The sequence below is a fragment of the Mus musculus genome, chromosome 7 (genome assembly GCF_000001635.26).
Source record: "Mus musculus strain C57BL/6J chromosome 7, GRCm38.p6 C57BL/6J".
In the NCBI taxonomy this organism is placed as follows: Eukaryota; Metazoa; Chordata; class Mammalia; order Rodentia; family Muridae; genus Mus; species Mus musculus.
The window spans coordinates 89944603-89954611 of NC_000073.6; positions in this window are offsets into that span (position 1 = coordinate 89944603).

Consider the following 10009-nt stretch of genomic DNA (forward strand, 5'->3'; position numbering starts at 1 on the left):
CTATCATATCTTGGTGTATTCAAAGTTTTTGTACCTAACTCAACTTGTATTACCAACTTAAAAACAGCTTTTTAGACTAACACATCTTCTTAAATTCTAAATAACTCAAGCTTAATTTTCAGACTTTAACTATCAAGTTTTCAAGCTCATCAGAGACCTGAGAAGGAATAAATTATACCTGAGTATACAGAAAGTGTAGGCAAGCAGCCTTCAAGCCTAAGAATTGACAGACAGTATATGTGGCAGTATATATGGCAGCCATATTTATGAAGCAGGAATTATGAAGAACTTGCTTGCAATACCTTGTATTGCCAGAGTCCAGCAGTCAACTTCCTGTATCCATTTGTCCTTTCTGGACAGCATGTTTTCTGTAATTGAGACATGGTCATTTTCTTTGCCCAGTGGCCAGCTTGCCTCAATTGAAGCACCTCCATATGGAGGTTATTGATGTTCATCATCTTCTTCCAAATTAAATGGGATGCTGCCAGGAGCTGACATGTCTCATAGTCAAAAAGATCTTTAATTAAGAAAGCATCTTTAAATGCCATATTCTGTTGACCTCTGAGGTTTTTGAAGACTATTATCTGTAGTATATCTGAATTGTCAAACATTGTGTGTTCTTTGCTATTTATTATCTATTAACTTGTATTTCTTAATCATCCCTAATAGTTCCTAACTTGCATTTTTTATTATTCCTAACAGTTTTAAATAGAAGCATTCAAAAGGACTAGAACTTTATATTACATCTTTAAGAATTATATAAATACAATACCTCAAATGTTGAAAACATACATATTATATGTATCAAAATTAACCTTAAATTTGTATCAATATACAATAACCTATATCACTATATCAAAATAACTTTATTTCTCTATCAATATACAAAGTTCTGTATGAATATAATAAAATATAAACTCAACTTTGCATCAAAATTCAAAGATCTCTACCAATGTTAAGATTATGACTATAGGACTGGTGAGATGGCTCAGCGGTTAAGAGCGCCAACTGCTCTTCCAAAGGTCCTGAGTTCAAATCCCAGCAACCACATGGTGGCTCACAACTATCCTTAAGGAAATCTGATGCCCTCTTCTGGAGTGTCTGAAAACAGCTACATATAATATATATTATGATTATGAATATATGAATATATATATGATTATGACTATAAAATGTTTTTTTGATTTAAGAGTAGATTCAAAGCCAGGCGTGGTGGAGCATGTATTTAATCTCAGCACTTGGGAGGCAGAGGCAGGCGGATTTCTGAGTTCAAGGCCAGCCTGGTCTAGAGAGTAAGTTCCAGGACAGCCAGGGCTACACAGAGAAACCCTGTCTCGAAAAACCAAAATAAAATAAAATAAAATAAGAGTAGATTCAATAATCTACCCCTTTTGTCTAATATTCTTATAATATTTTTATATCCTCCCTTTTTTTCAACCCCTTTCCCTTACCTAATAAAGAAAGAAGAATAGAGAGAAAAGGAAAGAGAAAAAGAAATCCCTGAATCTATCCTCCCTACTTTGTTTCCTCCCTGTCCAAGACCATGACTAACATCCAACAGCCATTGAATGACCAAAAAATCCTCCAACCTGCCTCTTGGGAATTGGGTAAAGTTTTCTTTTTGGGTCTGAAGAAAAATGGGAAAGTGGTTAAGTCTTAAGAAAGCTAGCTGTAGCAGTTGTTGTCCAGTCTCTGCATGCTAAGAAAGTTCAGACTTAAGTGAAGTACCGACTGGATTAATCTGTGAAGCTAGACCAAATGAGCAAGCTGTTATGAAGTTGTCCTGAAAGCAAGTTTTTAGAGAGAACAGCATTTTTCTGGGCATCTCAGCATCTCAGAGGGAGAATCTTTTTTTTTTTTTTTAAGATTTATTTATTTATTTATTTATTTATTATATGTAAGTACACTATAACCACCAACTAAAGAGTATACATGGGTTGATCTGTGACCCAGTGTTACATATGTAGCAGAGAATTGCCTTGTCTGGCCTCAGTGGGAGGGGATGTGCTAGGTCCTATTGAGGCTTGATGTCCCAGAGAAGGGAGATGCTGGAGGGGTGAGGCGAGGTGGGAGTGGGTGGATGGGTGGGAGAGCATCCTCTAAGAGGTGAAGGGGAGGGATGATGAGGTGGGGGGCTCATGGAGGAGGGACTGGGGAGGGGGATAACATTTGAAGTGAGTTCCAGGACAGCCAGGGCTATACAGAGAAACCCTGTCTCGAAAGAAACAAAACAAAACAAAAAAGACACAAAACCTTTATATTTATAATAACCTTAAAGCACTAGAGCTAGGCAGATATCAACCTTCTTTGTCTACTTCCTTATCAATAATCCTGAGATACCACTTGCCAAGTTCTGCCTGGGCCACTCCTACTCCAATAGGCCAGCCCAGATGGCCATGTGCTCAAAATCCTTGTAACCCCATGGTGGCTTCCTCATTCTCTTTAAGAAAATCTTTCCAATGATTCGACCAGACCAACCTCTCTGATTTTTTTTTGGAGGAAATCCAAATAGAGAAATCTTACTCATATTAAATCAACTTATATTGAAAAAACTAATGGACAATTTGAGAAATAGTTCTAAGATCTCAAAGATATTGCTCACCTTTCAAACCATATTGGCTTGTTGTTGTTTCTTTGTTTTGTTTTTGGGTTGTTTTATTTTGTTTTTGAGCCTGGGTCTCACCCGTGCAGGTTAGGTTAGCCTTGAATTCATTGCGTCGATCATGCTAGCGTTGAACTTGCAATAATCTTTCCTGCTGTCCTCTTATTCCTCCCTTGTAGGAAGGCACTGTTTTACCTGGTGCCATTGTGGAGGGGTGGTAGTATTTGCCTGCAATCCTAGCACTTGGGAGGCAAAGGCAGGCAGATCTCTGAATTTAAGGCCAGTCTGGTCTACTGAGTGCGTTCCAACACAGCCAGGACTAAGCCTTGGGGCCTTCTGAAGTTAAGCTGAGTGCATTTTGCATGGCAATAGCATAAGCTGATGGAGAACAAGGAGAGAGTATTAGGTTCGAATGTAGACTGTCCTCACAGGATTGTGTGCTTAAACCATTGGATCCCATATACCAGTGCTGGTGTGGGAGGTCTGAGAAAGTGGGTCTGCCTGGAAGCGGTGAGTCACTAGCATCTGGTCATGAGGTTAGAGCCTAACCTTGCTTCTGGCCTGCTGTCTTCTCTTTCCCCCACCTATGTATGAACAAGTTCCTGTCTCCCATGCTTCCCTCACTGTGACAGAATGTATTCTCTCAAAGAACAAGCCCAAATAAATAAAGCCTTCCTTTCTTAAGTTCTCTCCATGATAAGGAGGGAAGTAACACTATGCTATTGTAAGAATTTTAACTAAGAGAAGATACACTGATAATTTGAAACTTTCCAAATGATAGATCTTTCTGGAAGGCAGATCTGAGTCATATCACTTAAGGCAGTTGCAAACTTATCAGTCACATCCTTACCTGTATCCAAGCCCACGTGCTGTGACTTTGCAGCGGGGACAGTCAGCTTCTTCCCTCTTGGCTGTTTGATCGGAATGAAAGAAGTGATGCTGTGTCAGTTCCAAGCTCCGAAATATTTGCAAACTGCTGCTCTAGCACTCGGAACGTGGCCCAGCTCTTTAAGGATTAAGCCAAGGAATGGTTGCAGATAATGACAGATACCTGGCTTTATACCAGCAGTCAAACCTCTTAGCCAAAGCCAAGAGTCACCGAGCTGAACTCAGCACAAATAAAATCAGGAGTTACATAGTTGTGTTTTGATCTGTTAATTTAAAAAAATATTAATTTTTTTAATGTGTATGGCTATCTATCTGTGTACCATGGGGATGCAAGTGCCCAAGGAGGCCAGAGGAGGGCGTCAGATTCTTTGGAACTAGAGTTACAGATCTTTATGAGCCATCATATGAGTGCTGGGAATTAAACCTGGGTCCTCTGGAAGAGCAACCAGTGCTCTTAAATGCTGAATCATCTCTCCAGCCCTTTGTTATGTTTTGAGAAGCAGCAAAAGCTAAATTTATGTAGTTTTTCTCATAATCTATATTGACTTTTAAATTTTTTTCCTTCACTTTGGAAAGTACTGTTAAGGATTTATTTTACATTCATTTCCTTCCAAGTTCATCTTTTGAGGATACAAGGATTGAACCTAGCCCTGCCCCAGGACATGTAAGGCAAGTTCTCTACCTCTGGCCACTATCTCCAGGGCATTATAAAATTCTCTTTATTTTTTATTTTAAAAAAGTAAGGAGGGCTGGAGAGATGGCTCAGCAGTTAAGAGCACTGACTGCTTTTCCAGAGGTCCTGAGTGTAATGGGATATGATGCCCTCTTCTGGTCTCTGAAAACAGCTATAGTGTACTCACAGACATAAAATAAATAAATAAATCTTTTTAAAAAAGAAAGAGAGAAAGAAAGAGATGAAGGAAAGAAAGGCTGGAGAGATGGCTCAGCAGTTAAAGGATAGGCTCACACTGGACAGTGGTGGCACATGCCTTTAATCCCAGCACTTGGGAGGTGGAGGCAGGCGGATTTCTGAGTCTGGTCTACAGAGTGAGAGTTCCAGGACAGCTAGGACTGCACAGAGAAACCCTGTCTCAGAAAACCAAAAAAAAAAAAAAAAAAAAAAAAAAAAGGATAGGCTCACAACCAAAAAATGTAAGAAAGCGTCTTAAATTGTCACACCTGTCCCTACTGTAGCCTTGGCTGTCCTGGAACTCACTTTGTAGACCAGGCTGGCCTCAAACTCAGAAATCAGCCTGCCTCTGCCTCCCAAGTGCTGGGATTAAAGGTATGTGCCACCACGCCCAGCTCTGGCGCTACTCTTAAAACTCCCCCTTTAGCCTCTTGGGCTGTTCTGTGTTGTGTGTAGCTGTATACATTTGCAGTTTAACAGGTTTTAGCATTTAATACTACAGTACACCAGGAGAAAAGCATATAGAGTGTGTGGAGAGCTTTGGGGGCCACTTCTAGAAACTTGGCAGGAATTTGAGATGAGATTGGGCTAGGATAAGGAAGTAAGCTCAGGCAGGAATTTGACTTTGGGCTAGGACAGGGAAGTAGGCTCAGATAAGAATGTTTACATTGGCCGGGCTGTGGTGGCAAACGCCTTTAATCCCAGCACTTGAGAGGATTTCTGAGTTCAAGGTGAGCTTGGTCTACAGAGTGAGTTCCAGGACAGCCAGGGCTATACAGAGAAACCCTGTCTCGAAAAAACAAACAAACAAACAAAAAAGAATGTTTACATTTGGGCTAATACAAGGCTCAAGGTAAATTCAGCTGAGGGATGTGGCATTCCTTTTATCTCGGTCATCACAGTGAGCCTTGAGAAACTGGGATCTCTGGGCTTTGTTCATTGCCTTGTTTGTTCCTTAACCTAGAACTGACCTTATAATAATAAGGTCAAATATGCATGTACTTAAAATGGTATAAAGGCAGACTGGAAAAAATAAACCCACTCCAGCCTCAGAACTGGCTGGGGTCATGCAACAGTGTTGTCTAATTTTTCTTTTTAATCCTTACTCCCTCCCTGGAGAACCCGTTGACTGACTGAGCTGGCTTTTGAACTCTGCAACTTAACTGTCTTGGACTCACCTGTAAAGTCTAGTGCTGTCTTGAAGCCCTGCACCTCTCTGTTCCTCAGAAAAGACCTGTGTTTTGTTTAATGCTGCTGTCCGCATCTAGAAATTCTTATCTTTAAAATTCTTATTAATTTTATCTTTGGACTTGCATTTCTGAAGTTCAAGGGACATGGGTGTTCAGACAAGAGCGAACACCTCAGCTGTTTCTTGCCACTCCATTGGTATACGACACTCCCAGATCCTCATGAACACAGACATGTCAATGGACTCATAATGTGTAGAATTCAGCAAGTCTCCAAACAAGTGCATGGTAACCAAGTCACATGTACAGCAGGGTAGGCAGAAGCACTGACAGCCCTGCCTTTCTCGTGGCGTTAACTGACTGATAGTGGGCAGCCAATCCCAGTGGTGCACATCTCCAACCGTTTTTTTCGCAGCCTATAAAAGGGAAGGGTTTTCTGCTCTCTGGGTCTCCTCTCCTGAAGCTGATCATCTATCTCTCGAGATGTATTAAAGCTGTACTGCAGAAGGATCCGAGTGGCCTGCGTGCGTTTTGCTGGTGAGACGGTAGCGTGGGTCAAGAACTTACCACGAACACAGAAAGATCACAGCCTTTTTTACTAGAGTGGACTGTTATCCTCCATTGAGTTATTTCTGAGCACTGTTTCTACTGTACTGGCAAGAAGAAAATGCACACATATGTATAGATCGCAAAATATCACTTGTTTAATTTCTGTGATTATTAGATTGATATAATGCGAGGGCTAATACTAACTGCATGCTAATTACACAAGATTTTAACTTTACTTGGGGAGGCACTAGCACTAAATAGCATCCTCTTTAAAAAATGGAAAGAAGTTTTTTGTTTAGACCCTTGTATTACCTTTTGTGTTGCTATGGCAAAATAAATGGCAACTTAAGAGAAGAAAAGTTTATTTGGACTTAGTTTGAGGGGATGCACTCTGTCAGCACTGGGAAAGAACAGGAGGGGCCTGTTCACATCACATCAGCCGTCAGGAAAAGCAGACATGATGAATGCTGATGCCCAGCCTGCTTTTCCTTTTGCACAGTTCAGGACCCTGGCCCTAGGAATGCTAGCACACACTTAGGACTGGTTTTGTAACTCAGTTTGAAAGGAAATAAAACTTGAGACATGTGATTCATGTAATTTATGTCAAATAGCCCAAAGAGTTGTTTGTGAGCTTTGAAACCTGGGGCTGAGAACATAGCAGAACAGGCCAGGACATGCCCGGGCAGGCCCATCGTCACATGTCCTGACTGGCCTAGTGCCTCCCTATCTCCCGCCCTTCTGACAGTCTGTTAATGTTTAAATGGACCAATCATGTGAAACCGCGCCAATTCCTCCCCCAGCCCCACCCCTTTTCTATAAAAGTCCCTAGCTTCCAAGCCTCGGGGTCGAAACCACTGTCTCCTGCGTGAGATACGTTTCGAACCGGAGCTCCGCCATTATGGCTCCACCATGTGGTCGACACCTCTGTCTCCTGTGGGAGATATGTGTCGGCCCGGAGCTCCGTCATTAAAAACTATCTCATGCTTTTACTTCAAGGTGGTCGTCTGTTCGTGATTCCTGGGTGTGCGCCGAACAGAAATTGAGTGGGGGTTTCCCCACTAGGTTCTTTCAAGTTAACTGAATCTAAATAATCCCTCACAGCCAGGCCTAGGTTTTTTTGTTGATGATTCTAGGCCCTTCAAGTTGACATTAATTACTATCCTAATCTTACATTCTCATTTTTAAACACAAACTGTGTTTTCATTTTGTATCCTGGGCATTTTGTAGGGGGGCATGCAGTGCAAGTAGATCTGGGGGTCTAGAAGACCTTGTTCTGCAATTCGCAGGTCAGCTTACTGTATTCCTTATGCCAGCGTTTGTCATCATGCCCTTCATGCCTGTGGGAAGAGAGCACATGTCCTCAGTTCAAAATGACCCTGACCATGTAGGGACATCTGAAACCTCTGCCTTCGATGTCTTATCTACTTTTGAGATGTCCATGTTTATCATTTGTATGGTTTCAAAAGTTCCATGACTAAGCTGGTAGCATTCACCTACGTTCTCAACAAGGAGGCTGAAGCAGGAGTGTTTGGGGCAAGTTCAGGCTACATATTCTGAAAACAAAGAAAAGGAAAAAAAGGTGTAAGAGAATGTTCCTTGGAGCCAATGAGATGGTTCAGTGAGCTAAGGCACTTGCCCAGAAGTCTGTAATCTAAGTGCAGTCCCCAAGACCTATCATGGTAGGAGACAGCCAGTTCCCACAAGTTGTCTCTTGACCTCCACATGGGCATGCATACACACCCACACTGGTCCACAACATAAATGTAATTTTTAAAGATTTATTTATTATATGTAAGTACACTGTAACTGTCTTCAGACACTCCAGAAGAGGAAGTCAGATCTCATTATGAATGGTTGTGAGCCACCCTGTGGTTGCTGGGAATTGAACTCAGGACCTTTGGAAGAGCAGTCAGTGCTCTTTACCTCTCTGAGCCATCTCTCCAGCCCCCACCCCCACCCCTTTTTAAAGATTTACTTATTTATAAATGTAATTTTTAGAAAGGTACCTTCACTATTGAAGGTGTAATTCAGCAAACCAACGGCTCCCTGTTGTATAAGGAAATGTAGAACTCAGGTCACGGCATCACCTGGCTATGTGTGTGCATGCATGAGAAAACTGAATTTAGAATGCTGTGACTGCCAGGCAAACACTTAACTAGTGAATGGTACTCCCTAGCTAGGAAGAGGGAGTTATGCTCTAGGTAGGCCCATGTTGTGCAATGGTACCCTTGATTAAGTGTCTGCAAGCAAACTTCCACATCTTCTTGTCCCTAGTTGTAACATTGAAGTTCTTGGGAAACTTTCTAGGGGACCATCTACTAGCATCACAAAAGACTTTAGCCAGAATATGACAATCATTCATACTCTAGCTTCAAAAGACAAACTGAAGGCTGTGTTTCCATGAATTCCAGAAGTAGAGGCCAGGTTGTCAGACGAATATGGCAAACTCATTGACCATCTTGCCTGCCCTCAAGTAGTGGTTTATTTTTGAAACAGGATCTTGTGATGTATTTCAGCTGTTCTCAAACTCATGGTCCTCCTTCAACTTGCCAGGTTAAATAGGGTGGCTGGCTGTTTTGCATCTGAAATCGCAGGTTACTCAAGGCTTGGGGGTCTGTTTCAGCTCAGTATAGAGCTTGCTTCATTGTCTACAAGACCTTGGTTGTGAACTATTTGGTTAACCTACATCTTCAACCAACTCCTTCCCATTTAGTGTTACTGAATGTAAAGAGGTTATCAAAAATGGAAGCCCAAGCATGGTGTCTTGTCTTTAATCCTTGTGCATGGGAGGCAGAGGCAGGATCTGTGAGGCCAGCTTGGACATATAAGACTATATAAAACACTATATCATGTTACTCAAAATTTAAAACCATAAGGATCTTTTTTTCTCCCCCCTTTGGTTCTTCAAGGCAGGGCTTCTCTGTATAGCCCTGGCTGTCCTGGAACTCACTTTGTAGACCAGGCTGGCCTCAAACTCAGAAATCCACCTGCCTCTGCCTTATTTACTCTCCACCTTATTCCCTTAAGGTAGTCTCTTCCTGAATCTGCAGCTAGGCTGGCAGGCAGCAATCTCAGACTCTGGTTTCTGCCAAGGAAAGCACTGGGGTTAAAGGCGAGCATTTTACATGGTGCTGAGCTCTAAACGTATTTCTGAAGGCTTGCACAGCAAGCAGCTTTACATGCTGAGCCATTTCTCCAGCCTGGTCCTAACATTTACAATGCATCCATCACCCAAGTCCAAAATACACTCCTAACTCTATGAGACCTATTTGTCTTTTAGAAAACGGTGACACTACTTAGCCATTTCATTCTACAACCTCCTCCACTGAGGACATCTACACTTCGGTCACTTTGGCCTAGTTAAAAAAAAAAAAAAAAAGCAAAGCTCTAATGCTACCAAGTTCTTTAAAAACCTGTACTGTGTATGCAGGTACACACAAATTGAGGTCAGAGAACAGCTTTCAGGAGTCTACTCTTGCCGTCCACTGAACTCAGGTTCCAGCCCCTCTCCCAAGTCTAATGAGTCCTTAATATCTAATTTCAGTAACCTGGAGCTTAAAATTAATTTTTGTGTATTGGTGCTTTGCATGGCTTTCCATGCCCGGTGCTTTTAGAGGCCATAAGAAGACATTGTGTCCACTGAGACTGGAGTTACACACAGTGGATTGAACAAGAATGGCCACCATCTGAAAAGATTGGGAGGTGTGGCCTTGCTGGAGGAAGTGTGTCACGGGGGTGGGCTTTGATGCTGCTCTTTTACAAGAATTGCCTCGGCCATATCCCTTCTCAGAACATGACCAAGAACAGTAACTAAGACAGCATCCAACGCTACATGGTGGCAGAGCCACGATTTAAGTTTAGCTTAGGTATACA